This window comes from Canis aureus, chromosome 8, assembly GCF_053574225.1.
Source record: "Canis aureus isolate CA01 chromosome 8, VMU_Caureus_v.1.0, whole genome shotgun sequence".
NCBI classification, from domain to species: domain Eukaryota; kingdom Metazoa; phylum Chordata; class Mammalia; order Carnivora; family Canidae; genus Canis; species Canis aureus.
Window position 1 is genome coordinate 17,105,699 of NC_135618.1, and position 13,440 is coordinate 17,119,138.

At 39.8% G+C, this 13,440-nt stretch overlaps 2 long non-coding RNA genes across 2 annotated transcripts in view; one reads left to right on the plus strand and one right to left on the minus strand.

The window, feature by feature from the left end:
- Positions 1-13,440, minus strand: part of LOC144318394 (uncharacterized) — an 84,401-nt gene that overhangs the window by 56,301 nt on the left and 14,660 nt on the right. The gene's annotated exons all lie outside the window — the stretch shown is intronic.
- On the plus strand, positions 6,806-9,569 carry LOC144318395 (uncharacterized). The gene is made up of 2 exons (XR_013384271.1): positions 6,806-7,749; positions 8,693-9,569. It is a non-coding gene; the product is annotated as an uncharacterized LOC144318395 (long non-coding RNA).

The following is a 13,440-nucleotide window of genomic DNA, read 5'->3' on the forward strand; positions in this document are numbered from 1 at the left end:
GAAGGACATGTTGTCCTGTAATTACTCTGTCATTTCCTAAAAGGTGAAATCCGTAACAGGTTCATGCTTTTTGGCCGAGTCGGAGTCCCGGTCCCCCCACATCCTTTCAGGAGGAACAAAGAGGAACTGGACATTTAAGAACTGTGCTCCAGAATCTAGAAGAAAGAATATTTGGCAGGGAGGACGCAGATAAGACTCAGAAAAATGGCAAACAACATTTCTGTTTCCTCTCTGGCCTCTCAAAACACCTCCAAAATGCTTTCTGTCATTAACTTTTTTTTTTCCTCCCTCTCTCTCTCTCTCTCTCTCTGTCAACAAACAAGTATAATTTTGTAACTGAATGTGATAACAGAATAGGGTAGGGTAAAAATAGCTAATGTTTAACTCGCAGACAAAATGAAAAACCTACCACCCCAACAATGTAAATGTTAAAGCGATGTTTTAATTCTTAGGAGAATCTAAAGGAGACGTGAGCATTGATCAAGGGTGGTTATTTGTTGTCCGCGCTCCTGATAAAAATTTAAGGTTGGGGAATTAAAAAAAAGAGAAGTTTTAGAGCCTAGAATAATTGGGAATTTTACCGTCTCAAAGATCAAATGCAATAGGAATGTAACCTGGGTGGTTTTTTTTTTTCATATCAAAATTAATCTTTCAGTTTGAAAGGTCTAGCGTTGTGAAATGTTATAGGGCATTTCTGGGCCAACTCAGAATGAACAGTTAGCAGGCTTATCATCAACTTAGGAATGATGTTCTAATTTCATGAATTGTAAAAAGCCTAGTCTTCTCTAACTCCACAGGGAAGTCAGATCAATAGGTGAAATGTCTGTGTATGACATGGTTTTGTATGAGTTGGAAAACTCTGTATATTATATAAGCAGTTACTTGCTAGTCAATTCTCAAGGGTAGGCCTCCTCTGGAGGTTCTTAAGATATGGTCGTTAAACACAGCTTCATTTAGACCCAGTTCATAGCGACACAACCTCTGATCATTCTATCAGCTACCTACCCTCTGCCAGTACATTTTAATAATCACACTTTTCTTTTGTCCTCTAACCTCCACCCTATCACTCAGAAATTTCTGTTAACCTGAATCTTTGAAAACATGACCCAAAATAATCATGGAAGTTAAAGTGGAGATTCGGTGGCTCACAGCTACAATGTCGTTTATGTCTGGAGTCTTTTCTGATTGTTCGTGGCATCAACTTTACTGGTCAGTGTTCTTCCCAAACTGGTTGTTACATGTTTTGAATATTATCGTTGAATGGATGCACAGTGTCCTAAATTCCTCAAGATAATGTTACTAGGTCTCAATTAACACTGCCATTGACTTGTTTCCGTAGCTTGTCGTATCTTGCCAAGAATATTGCCAAAGGCCCTGATAACCGCATGAGATCACTTGTGTTCACTACAGGATACAAGCATGTTGAGATAGGTCTAGGTAGGCAAGGCTTCGTATAGGCCTTGATTATTATGATAGATTTAGTATCTCCAAAAAATAAAAGATAAAGAAACAAAGATTCAAGGAAGGTGGAAATGAAGAAAGTAGGTTTTTTTTTCTTTTTTTAAAGATTTTATTTATTTATTCATGAGAGACAGAGAGAGAAAGAGGCAGAGACACGGGCAGAGGGAGAAGCAGGCTCCACGCAGGAGCCGGATGTGGGACTCGATCCGGGACTCTGAGATCACGCCCTGAGTCAAAGGCAGACGTTCAACCACTGAACCACTGAGGCATCCCAAAGAAGGTAGTTGTGGTTCAAGAAAAATGAGCTAATGTCAGAAGAAGGAGATGATTTTGAAGATGACAGCGTATCTACAGTCCATGTCCTATAGCCAGCCTCACAGACTTCTGAGTGTCAGGTGGCTGCGGATGAAACCAACCACTTAATTTCACCTCAATCAAGAGAACACTGGAAGGGGAGCCCTCAACAACCCTGATTTCAGCATCGTCTGCAGCCAGGGGAAGATGTGTCCTCAGCAGAGAACTGAGTTCCGTCTGTGACGTTGGTGTAGATGCCAGGGGGCAGCCATAGAAACAGCAGCCTTTGCCCCTGGACTGTGCATTAGCAACAGAATAGCCCCTTTGGACACTGACAACCACCAGAGACATGACCACAGAACACCAGCATTCTCATGCATCCATTCACTGATCCCAACCAATATTTATGAGTTCCTGCTATGTTCCAAGAACTAGGGGTTACGGATAAAGCAGCAAAAATAACACATCTGCCTTTCTGATCATTAAGTACAGTGAGAAATCTATTTTCTATCCCAGTTGAGCACACGTACATGCATAGGTGCACACATACCCATGAGCACCGAAACATAGTTTCAGGAAACAATGCTGACCCTTGTCATATGATGCACTCTGATCTTTTCTACACTCAGTTGATATTTTCTATTATATTGTATCCTATATTCTTTTGTGTTAAAAACATGCTGCTTAGTCTTACTAAATCGATTTATGGACCAATGGATTCTGACTCACAGAATGAAAAGCACTTTTCTAATTGGAATTACAACTGTCGTATTTAATATTTATTAAGCATTTACGATGTGCTAGGCACTGTTCTAAGTACTCTACGTATACTAACTTATTCATTCCTTATAACTTGACTGCATTCACTTGGATAATGAGAGGACTTAGTCCCAAGAGTCTTGCTCCAGATCCTACACACTTAAACAGGGAAGAAGGAAATAATGAATATCACCAAATAACCAAAGGGACTTGACCTTGTAAGGAGACACCTCTGAGGACTCTCAGATCTATTTAGGAAAAAAAAAAAATTAGTAGGAGTGGTCTGTGAATAGCCAGGAAAATAATGCCTTGCAACTGTTCCTGCAAACCTATTTTTACCCTCAGGCTGTTAGGGCCTGGAAAACACAAATGATACCTCACTACATCTCTGCTTCTCCTAGAGTTAAATGTTTTCAATACAAGTCTGATGTTTTCACCCTCTGACTTCAGAACTTTCAGTGCAACTCCAGGGGCCACTTGGTAATATCCACTTAGTGTGGAGTGTATGTTTCTTCTGCCCCACCCCAGCTACCAAATTGGAGGTCAGTTGCAGTTTCCTCACCCTCCCAACCAGCAGTTGTGTGGAATACCATGACAGTGGGTAAATACCACGGATGGTAGTTTTGAAAGAAGCATTGTGTACAGGGAAAGCAAATCCATACTCAGGATAAGTGTACATTCCAGTAAGAATAAAGCATTGCCTCTCCCATGACAAAATCAGTCCAATGCAATCAACCAGGTAGCCGGTTTGATCACCCTAGAGAATGGTGCCATGTCGGGGACTCCGTGTTGGTCTTTGATGCTGGCATAGCGGGCATTCAGCAATAGCTGACGCCAGGTTGGTACTGGTAAATAGAAGTCTATATCGCTGAGCCCATGTAAAACTTCCATCCTTTCCACCATGGCCACACAGTTCATGACCCTTTGGGCAATAATGGGGTGGCTGGGGAAAGAAGCTGATTGAAATCCAGCAGATGGCTCATTCTATCTACTTGATTGCTAAAATTCTCCTCTGCTAAAGTTACCCTTTGGTGATCATTGAAATGTTACACAGATATCTTCACTTTTTTTTTTTTTTTCTCATTCAGAGAGGTCTATCCACATACCTCTTTTCTAAATTTCTTTGTTGCCAATGTTCCATTCATGTTCCTTCCAAATCTCTAACCATGCAGCCAAGCCATTGGCCACTGCCAATGGATCTATACACTCTTCCTACCCCTTGCCATTTACCATTCAGTGTATCTAGGTGTCTTGCTTGAAGTTTCATCCACTGGTGGGATTTCCCATTACCATTGTCTTTCAAGGATGTCCCAGAAAGGGCAGTGTTGTATTGCAGCTGCTCACTTTTGGGTGGTGCCTGAATATCATGCAGAAGAAGCATCTGCATGATGGGTTAAGCTTTCTCTTCCTCAGTCAACTGGTCATACAAAGTCTACACGTATACATGTGTATGTATTTGTGTGTTATATTCAATCTGATTTGCAAATAAATTAATGCAACATAAAACCCAAAAAATCCATTTTGGGTCAAGCTGGATATCATGAGGTAGCCAAAGCTAGCATGCAAATTAAAAATTGTGTATCATCAAAACCCTTAAATTTCAAAAAGTACAGTACATATACTATAGCTTATCAGTAAGTTCCACGTAGCCAATTTTCCTATACCACTGGACTAGACAGTTTCTTTGGTTCAGCATCAGATAATATGGTTAGCTTGCCACACAAGTAGCTAGAGACCATGCTACAAGACTTACATACTATAATTTTAAACACCAGAGAAACAATGGCAGAGCAAGATGCTTCCCACATGAGAGGCATGTGAGAATTGAGACCTTAGGACAGAATAGAAAATTCACACCTCTCATCTCATACTTAAATAAATATAGAAATAGGAAGCCAACCAGCCAGTCAACCCAGGGTAGGTTTTATTTTCAAAGTCAATGTTAAACTCTACTACAATAAAAACAACTGTTTATTGGACATCTTTTCTAAAAACACATGAAGTTCTGAGGATCTACATAGCTCCACATATTCTATCATTGTTGATACTCTGCATTAAAGACAAAACACATATCTTTGCCCTAAAGGGGCTTACTTTCTGAAAGACAGGATAATTACCAACAGAGTTAACTGAAATTCATAGAAACATAACTCTCTTGAGCAGCCCGGGTGGCTCAGCGGTTTAGTGCTGCCTTCAGCCCAGGGCGTGATCCTGGAGTCCTGGGATCGAGTCCCACATTGGGCTCCCTGCATGGAGCCTGCTTCTCCCTCTGCCTGTGTCTCTGCCTCTCTCTCTGTCTCTCATAAATAAATAAAATCTTTTTTTAAAAAAGCCACTTAATAGTCATAGAAAACCTATGGCTATTACTATCATCTTTAAACAGACAATTGTGACTTAAAGAAATCACTTAACTAATGTCTCCAAACTAGTATAAGGTAAAAATGGGATTTCTATTTGGGTCTAAATCTCATGCTTTTAGCCACCAAGTGAAGCTCTTACAGAAAGATAGCAAATGAATACTGGTTTAATTCCTCCTCCTCAATGAGAACCTTATGAGTTACCCCCTTTACCTTAGTTATCCATCCACAGTTTTTGTGTTATGCACAATAAAAAGTATTGGGTTCAAATTCTAACTTCTTTATTGCCTGACTGTGTGACCTTGGCAAAGTCATTTAGCCTTGCTCAACCTTATTTGGTTAAATAGTAAGTGGCTTCTATTATTGGCAAGTCTGAGATATTCAAGTGTTTTGTAAATCAGAAAGCGGAATCCAAATGTAAAATGCCATCTGCATCTCTTTGTAATGTCACAAGAAGCTATATGAAAGTTAAAAAGTAACAATTTTGAAAAATTTGTATATTGGTATTTTATCTAAGAATTATCAGTCTCACTACAAAATGTAAAAGCAAAAGGAATCAAAATAAAATTCAAGAAAATCATTAATTCCTGAAAGAATAGGATGGGAGAGTTAGAAGATCTCTACAGGAAAGGCAAGACAGTGAGCACCTATACAGACAAGTGGAGTGGTCTTAGTCGTGTCACTTAATCTCTTCAAGCCTCACTTTCCTCCTTTATAAAACTATGGGGTTGTGCTAAATAATCTTCAGGTTCCCTTACAGGCTTCACATTTTATCAGTCAAGACCTTCAGGATCCTCTAGCTGTGACCACCTCCGTCTACTTCATTCTGACCAGACTGGAGAATCTAACAAAATCTCTCACCCAATTGATCTGAGTGCATTTTAACCACAGAAACACTGAAGATCGTGTGTGTTTGGTCTGCTTTTCTGAACTGAATGACCTCTCAGCTTTGTAAAACGTATCTTTCATTGACTTCAATACCAACCACCTAATCCCTGGAAATTAATCGAGGGAATTTGAGTTTGAATTTCCTTGGTGTATGGAAAATCTTGTTACTTAAATCTCACTGTTGTGTGTTGTAATTTTTAAGAGATCATCATAGCAATCTCCTAGTTCTATTTAAACTCTCTCTGAAAATCCAAATGGGTTTATTTCTTAAATTGCTAATAACCTTACCCAGTCAGACAAATTATCAAGTACATGGACTATAGTTGAACACAAACTCATTTCATTTGATCAAGGCAAGAAAAAATATAAAGATTTCCATTTCGAGAGTAAAACTGCCAGGGTGAATTACTTGGAATGCAGTTCAACGTGATGAAATGCCATAAATTATACTGAAAATTTCTTTGTGTAGGTATTCAGCTCGGTATGCTTTTATTGATAAAACAGCAATCCCCCTCCTTTTTTTTTTTTTCTTTTTTTCCTTTTTTTTTTCCCCCTACAAGGAGTAACGATTACATTTCCCTGGAAAAGGATTTGACTTTTATTAGCTGACTACGGCACTGGTACAAAAACTCTTAATGCTCTTATGCTAATTTTGGCAGGAAAAAAAAATATATCTCCCTAATAAGGTCGGCCTGGGGTCTTGGGCCTCATGTCACCTGGCTTGTGTTCTTTTGGTCTCTCCTGTAAGGGCAGCTCAAGCGAGCAAGTCAGTTCACTCAAGTTAAAAGCAGGAACCAAGGTGAAAGAAAAGTATTCTCAGATACAACATAACAAATGTACTGCCTCATAAAGATGCTTTTTTCAAACAAAAGTCTGGCAGAGCTGGGGAATCAGAACAGAAGGAAATACAGAGTTCTAGCAGGCTGCACTTGTAGCTCCTGAAGGAGGCTGGATGATTCCCACACACTTCTCCCCCCACTGGGCGTGCATTCGGCACTCAGTCTTCTGCTTCGGTTCTGCTGTTTGATTTGCAAGAACCTGCTAGAGTATACAAAAGTCAAAAAGTATATATATATACATATATCAAGGTTTTTACGTCCGTATCTTTGAGCCGAGTCTTCAAGAGCGACCAGCTGCCTTCTGAAGAGACCTGTTGGAAAACTTGGACGGAATCTCCCCGAGTTGGAGAGGAAGGGGCCCCATTCCCTGCGCATTAGTCACTCTGTAAAAGATTAATCCTAACGAGCTACGTTCTCCAGGCGGGCACACCCAGGCTTTGCATCACATACCTACGATTGCTCAATATTTAGGCCAAAACGTGTATACTCAGATGCTGATGGATATCGTCTTTCCAGAAACCATTAACCACAGCATTAACTGTACTAACTTAGGGAGGTTAAGGAATGAGGCCCAGCAGGGGGGTGCTTCGAGTGGCTGGGGAAGCACCTGCTCAAAGCCGGTGTAGAAGGACTTGTTGAGGGGACTCCACTTTCTAAAAAACACAGCCCGAAGAAAATCCAGTGCCCCGGCTTTCTGTTCCGAGTTTTTGGCCCCTTCCCACGTCTTTGCAGGCCAGTTGCAGCGGGGAGTGCTGCCCGCTTCATTGGCTTCATCAGCTAATGGCAGCCACCACCGTGATGGAGTTGGGAGCGTCATGCTCAAGAAATCAGCAAGGGGACAGAAGTTCCTGCTACCCTTGCCAGAGCCCCGGGGGACAACCACACACAGGGCGGCCACGCGGAGTTGGCTAGCTGTGCGCCGGGAGCTGGGCCCGGCCTGCTGCTGTGGCCCGGAGGTCACGGCCCATGCTCAAGGCCCCTGTCCCAATGCAGGTCCGCAATCGAATGCCATTTAGATTCTATGCCTGCTTTGCCTGATGAAAAAGGTTGTTTTTGTTTTGTTTTGTTTTGTTTTGTTTTGTTTTTTTAAATCATTCTTCTGGCCTATCTCTTGGGACTTTGATGACTGTTGAGATTGAGAAGACGAAAAGGTAAAGAAACAGAAGCAGATTTTAAAAATCGAGCTAAAACAAAGAGGGATGTGAAGCAGAGAGAAGCATGAATCTCATGGTTGGATTAAACATGAATTTGTACTTAATGAATTTGAGAATAAATGTTAATTTATTAACAGAGAGAGAAAGAGAGTCCTCTCTATATATGACTATGCATATCACAGGGCTAGGTGATGCTGAGCCATCGAGCAGATTGTGACTCAGTCTCTCACCTTCAAAAGCTTACATTTCAGTGGAGGAAACAGGTCGATGATATTTGCTGACATTACTTTTGTCATTTGTGCCAAGCTTTGAGCAAAACACATGGTAGGCTGTATCGCTTTTAATCCTTAGTACACTATATGATTGATTAAGTACTATTAGTATCATGCAGGTTAAGACTCTAAGGCTTGGGAAAATTCAGTAACCTTGCCTAAAATCACACAACTGATAAAGAGGCAATCCAGCAATCAAGCACAAATCTTCCAAAGTCAGGAATCGTATGCGTTAGAATCATGATATGGTGGCTCACCAAGAATACAGTGAACAATAATAGAAGCAGATTGGAACAAAGGGTAAAGAAGAGGTAGGAAAAAGTTGGTTGGGAGAACAAAGAAAGGGATACTTCATTTTAAATAGCTTTATTAGGGGGACACCTGGGTGGCTCAGTGGTTGAGCATCTGCCTTTGGCTCAGGGATCGAGTCCCACATCAGGCTCCCATCAGGGAGCCTGCTTCTCCTTCTGCCTGTATCTCTGCCTCTCTCTGTGTGTCTCTCATGAATAAATAAAAATCTTAGAAAAAAAAAAGCTTTATTAGGAAGTTACTGTTGATCTATGGCTGTATAAGCAGCTCCAAGATGTTATAAGGAGTCTCAAGTGTCAGTGTAAGGTACTTGGGTATTGTTTCAGTAACTGACGTGCCCTCTCCCCTTTCTGATTTAGGGTAAATGCCCGAAGCTCTGTGCACATAAGACTCAATATCCTTTGTTTTGTCGGAAGTAGAAGAGCAATCGTGTACTTGCACCTGAGGTGAACAGCTGTCAAATCAAAGAACAGGAACAACAGAATGTGAAGTTGGACCACAAGAATTTGCAGAAGCAGCAGGGACAGCAGGGGCAGCCAGTTTGTGTGCACACAGCCTTCTTTTCTCCATGAGAATGTAGATTCCAGGAGGTCTGGGACATTCCTTACCTTGCATGTTGCCACATTGTCAGTAACCAACTTGGTGCTCTGTGAATGTAACCAGGTAAGCTGATGAGTCTCTCAGCAGACTCTGAGAGAACTGGGCCTCATCATGGGTTTTCCCAGGTCACATTACCCATAACTTTGCTCCCCATTTCATCTTACATCTTAGACTTTCCTTCTGGCTTTGTGTTTCTTTGACTGGAAGTATATTCTTCAGTCCTCATTCCTTCACTGAGATTCTACTTATGATAAATTCAGTTTTTAAAAGAACATTTGATTTTATCCCCATTCTTGAATAATAGTTAATTAATCATATATGTAATAGTCTGGTTCCACATTTGATGTTTGACTGCTGGTCCTTTTTGACTCTCACTGCTTCCCCATCACCTTCTGCCACTTATCTGGGAAAACTGATAAGAAAGCCTGGGTGCTTTTTTAGAGTCAACAGGTAGTTCAAACCATGCAAACATGGTCCACACGAGAGAACTCTTAACCCAATACAGCTCCAACCCCCAACATAAACCCCAAGCTATTTGTCCCTCTCTGGTCTCACATCATATATTGGATCTGCTGGAGAACCTGCCCTGTTCTCCTCAAAAAGCTCCATTGTGTATGTAATAAACCTTTCCGCATCCTCTTGGTGTAAGTGTGGCATCATTAGTTTCAACATCTGAACCATATTTTGGGTGAGGGTGGATCCATTCTGTCTTTGAGGAGTGACCATGACAATTGGAACAGTGAGCAAGGAATCTGAGCAATGACGTCTTCTCTTACTTTGACTTGCTAAATGACATTGCTGCCTGATGACTAGTATGTCCTTTAGTTGTGTTGCTGCCTCCTGGAAAGTTTGTGCCTTGAACTGTGCTTCTTCACACTGTGTTTGCTGAGTCCTACTAAACCTAAATTGGAAGCTTTGCTGATTGGCATTTAAAGACAGGCATGTGGGATTGGGGCCCTCTTTAAAGGGACCCTGAGCTGTGTGCATACAGACCTATCTGTAATTCTCAGATTGGATTGTTTTTTTCTTGACTCTAGCATAAGCCAGGACTAATGCTAGTATAATGAGAACAACTCAAAAACCATGTAACTGTTGGTTTTGACTCTCAAGCAGCATTAGTTCCCATCCTATAGAGCTCTCAGGAAAAAGACAGATATCCAGGACACTATACTGGCCCATTCAGTGGTCACTCACATGGAGGAAGAGCACTCTCCATGTGACATGCTGATGTCTATGCTCCTACAAGCAGATTTCTCACTGGGACCCAACAAAATGCCTTTGCTGCTGCTGCTGACTATGCCTCTGTCACCAAAAAGGATCCTGATAGGATTATAAGGATAACAACTACGACACCTGTGTGGCACAGCCAAGTCGTTAATTCAACTATTGCCATGGGGAAGGACCCTAACCCTGGTGATACTAACATGAAACTCAAAGAAGGAAGAAATATAAATATAATCAAGGTGGAGAAGACCTCCCCAAAGTATATCCACTGTTTGCAAAACCAAACAAATAAACAAACAAACAAGCAAGCAAACAAACAAACAAAAAAACCCTGAATTTAAAAAAAAAATCCCGAATACACGTGAAGGAAACAAAAAATGAACACACACACACACACACACACACACACAAAAAGTCCATCTATCGACCCAGTTGGAAATCCAAATTTACTACAAGAAATTATACTACAAAAAGACAAAACTAATTGGTTTTTGTGCCTCTGTAACATAGGTTCTGAATCAACTTTAACATCTACTGAGCTCTATCAGTGGGTAAACTTCATGACCTTAATCAATACAGGGGCTCAAATTACAGTTATACTTGGAGATTCCACTAAGTTCAAATGAGATACCACTTATAATCTTAGGGGAGTTGTTGAACATAATGTTGAACATATGATACATCTTAACTATTGGAACTATTGCCTTGCTTCAATTTCCCATAGCCATATTACCCAATGCCCCAAAATACCCTATAATGAGCACAAATACTCATCCTCAATAATAAATAAATTAAAAGGAAATTCTTTGGGACTCACAGTTGGCTTGGTAAAAAAGATCTGATGGACATTTTCACTTCCCTGTCCCCTATTAAAACAGTCCATATGGCCACTATAAATTAAAATAAGGCTTCTAAGGATTGAAACCTATTACATAAGACTTATTTCAAATAAGAGCAATCATCTCCACTGTGTTTCTATTTAAAAGCCCAATTTGGTCTTTTTTTTTTAACCTGGAAAGAATGAATAGCATCCCATGATGGATTACTACAACGATAGTACTGTGGTCTTCATCTGCAAAAAGTTTAAGCCATGTAAACCCTGGATTATGCAAGGAAATCCTCACTTCAGCTCCTAAACAGGTAACCATCATAAGACAGTCTCCATACCACACTCTCTCAGGCTCTTTTCAGAATTGCCTGGGAATCTGTTTTCTCCATAAAGCCTCCTTCTGGGATCCATAATCTTTTCATACTTTATTGGTGTTCATGTGGCATCATCAGGTATGATATTTGACCTGAACTTTGGGTGAAGATGCATCTCTGCGGGGTGATCACAACTGCATAGTTTCAGTTGATGACTATTTGAATTCAACACTCTCTTTAATTGCTAGTATTGCTATTGATAATTCTGCTTTCAGTATATTTTTATTCTTTCAAAAATGTTCTTTCTTTTCTTCTGATGCTCTGAGAAGCTTTTTAAAAATATGGTGCTCTGTAGCATCTGGGTGGCTCAGTCAACTAAGTGTCTCCCTTTGGTTCAAGCATGATCTCAGGGTCCTTGGATTGAGCACTGAGCCCATGTCAGGCTCCTTGTTCAGTAGAGTCTTCTTCTTCTTCTCCCTTTGCTTGTGCTCTCTCTCTCTCTCTCTAATAAATAAATAAAATCTTTAAAAAAATTTCATTCTAAAGTTTTAGTATGATGTGTCTAGGTGCAGATTCAATTGTATTTATCATGTTTGAGATTGCTTGTACTGCCTGAATCTGATAATTCACATTCATATAAATTTGGAACAATTTCTCAATTATCATTTCAATATTGTTTTTTCTCCATTCTCCTTGTTCTCTTCTTCTGGACTCCTTCAGAATATATGTTTGACTTTTTTGTTTGACCCTTTATGTCTCTTAGACTCTCTTCCATTGTATCCTTCTCTTTACCTTTCTCCACAACATCATAAGAATGTTTTCCAGAGATCTATCTTCCGTTTCCCAATTCTCTCTTTAGCTAGATCTAATCTTGTGTTTAAATAGATCATTAGGTTTATATTTTTAGGGACTATATTTAGCATTTTTATATGTTCTATTTCTACTGTTTCAATAGCTGACTGGTCTTTTTTATAGTATCCTATTCCTGTATCTTGTTCTCACTGCTTTTAAAGTATTTAGTTATTTTAAACATAATTATTTTATAGTATTTAAACTTCTTGAGTGAGAATAGAGTGTATATATACATAATTCTCTGATTCTTGTGCGTGATCACTCTTGTCCATGGTGAATTGTTTTCTAGTGTGTTTTGTAAATTCTAAGTTGTGAGAGTTGGTTTTAAATAAAGATTTATCTGTGACAATCATATTAAGCCTGGTGAAAGTCTACCCCTTCATCATTTTGTGTGTGATTGTATACGTCATCCCAGCTTGGGCCCATGAGATGTAAATTTCTTGGTTTGAGGGGGTTCACACTGTTAGTATAAATTTGAGAGCATACCTGCCTAATGGAAACAAGATTATAAATTCTCAAGTGTGTAATTTCCTACCCCCTGTCACTTATACCTTATGTTTATACAGAAAAGCATCCTTAGTTTTCTGTATAGGTGGGCTGTCTGGTTTCAGATTTATAAATAGAGTCTCAAGTATTACTCTCTCTCTCTTACTATGGCTTTTACATCTTGCTTCTTATTCCTTGGTTTCTGAATCTGGTAACCTTCTTCCTCCTAGCACTGAAGTATCAGCTCCCTGGTAACCTTCTTCCTCCTAGCACTGAAGTATCAGCTCCAGCTCACTACACTGCTTGTCAATCAATTTTCTATCTGCTTTTGGACCATGGGATTTTTGCTGACATTCTTGTGATCTGGCCTATGCATTTAAAAGGATGTATGTTATATATTTGTTTTGCTAAAATTTCTAGATGTTTTATTGCTGGGAGAGTTTTCAAGCTATCTGATTTGTCACTGCCTAGAAATGGAAGTTCTCAAAAAACCATTTCTTTTCTTTGTTCTTTAGTATGTACCTAATATGCTTAGAAACTGGAAAGCACTAGAATGTGGAACATGTCAAATTTCATAGGTGTCTGGATACATTTGGAGTATATAAAGGGGTGGTATTTCTACACATCAGCCTAGACTCTTTATAGCACAAATTTCTCTGATCCAAGATGGAAAGTAGCTGTGTTGTGTTGGTATATGTGCATACTTATCATAAATGCATATTTATTTGTGTACTTAAATGGATACATATATAGCCATAGATATTTTACTTTAGAAATCACTGCTTGTCAGCCTCTGATTGTG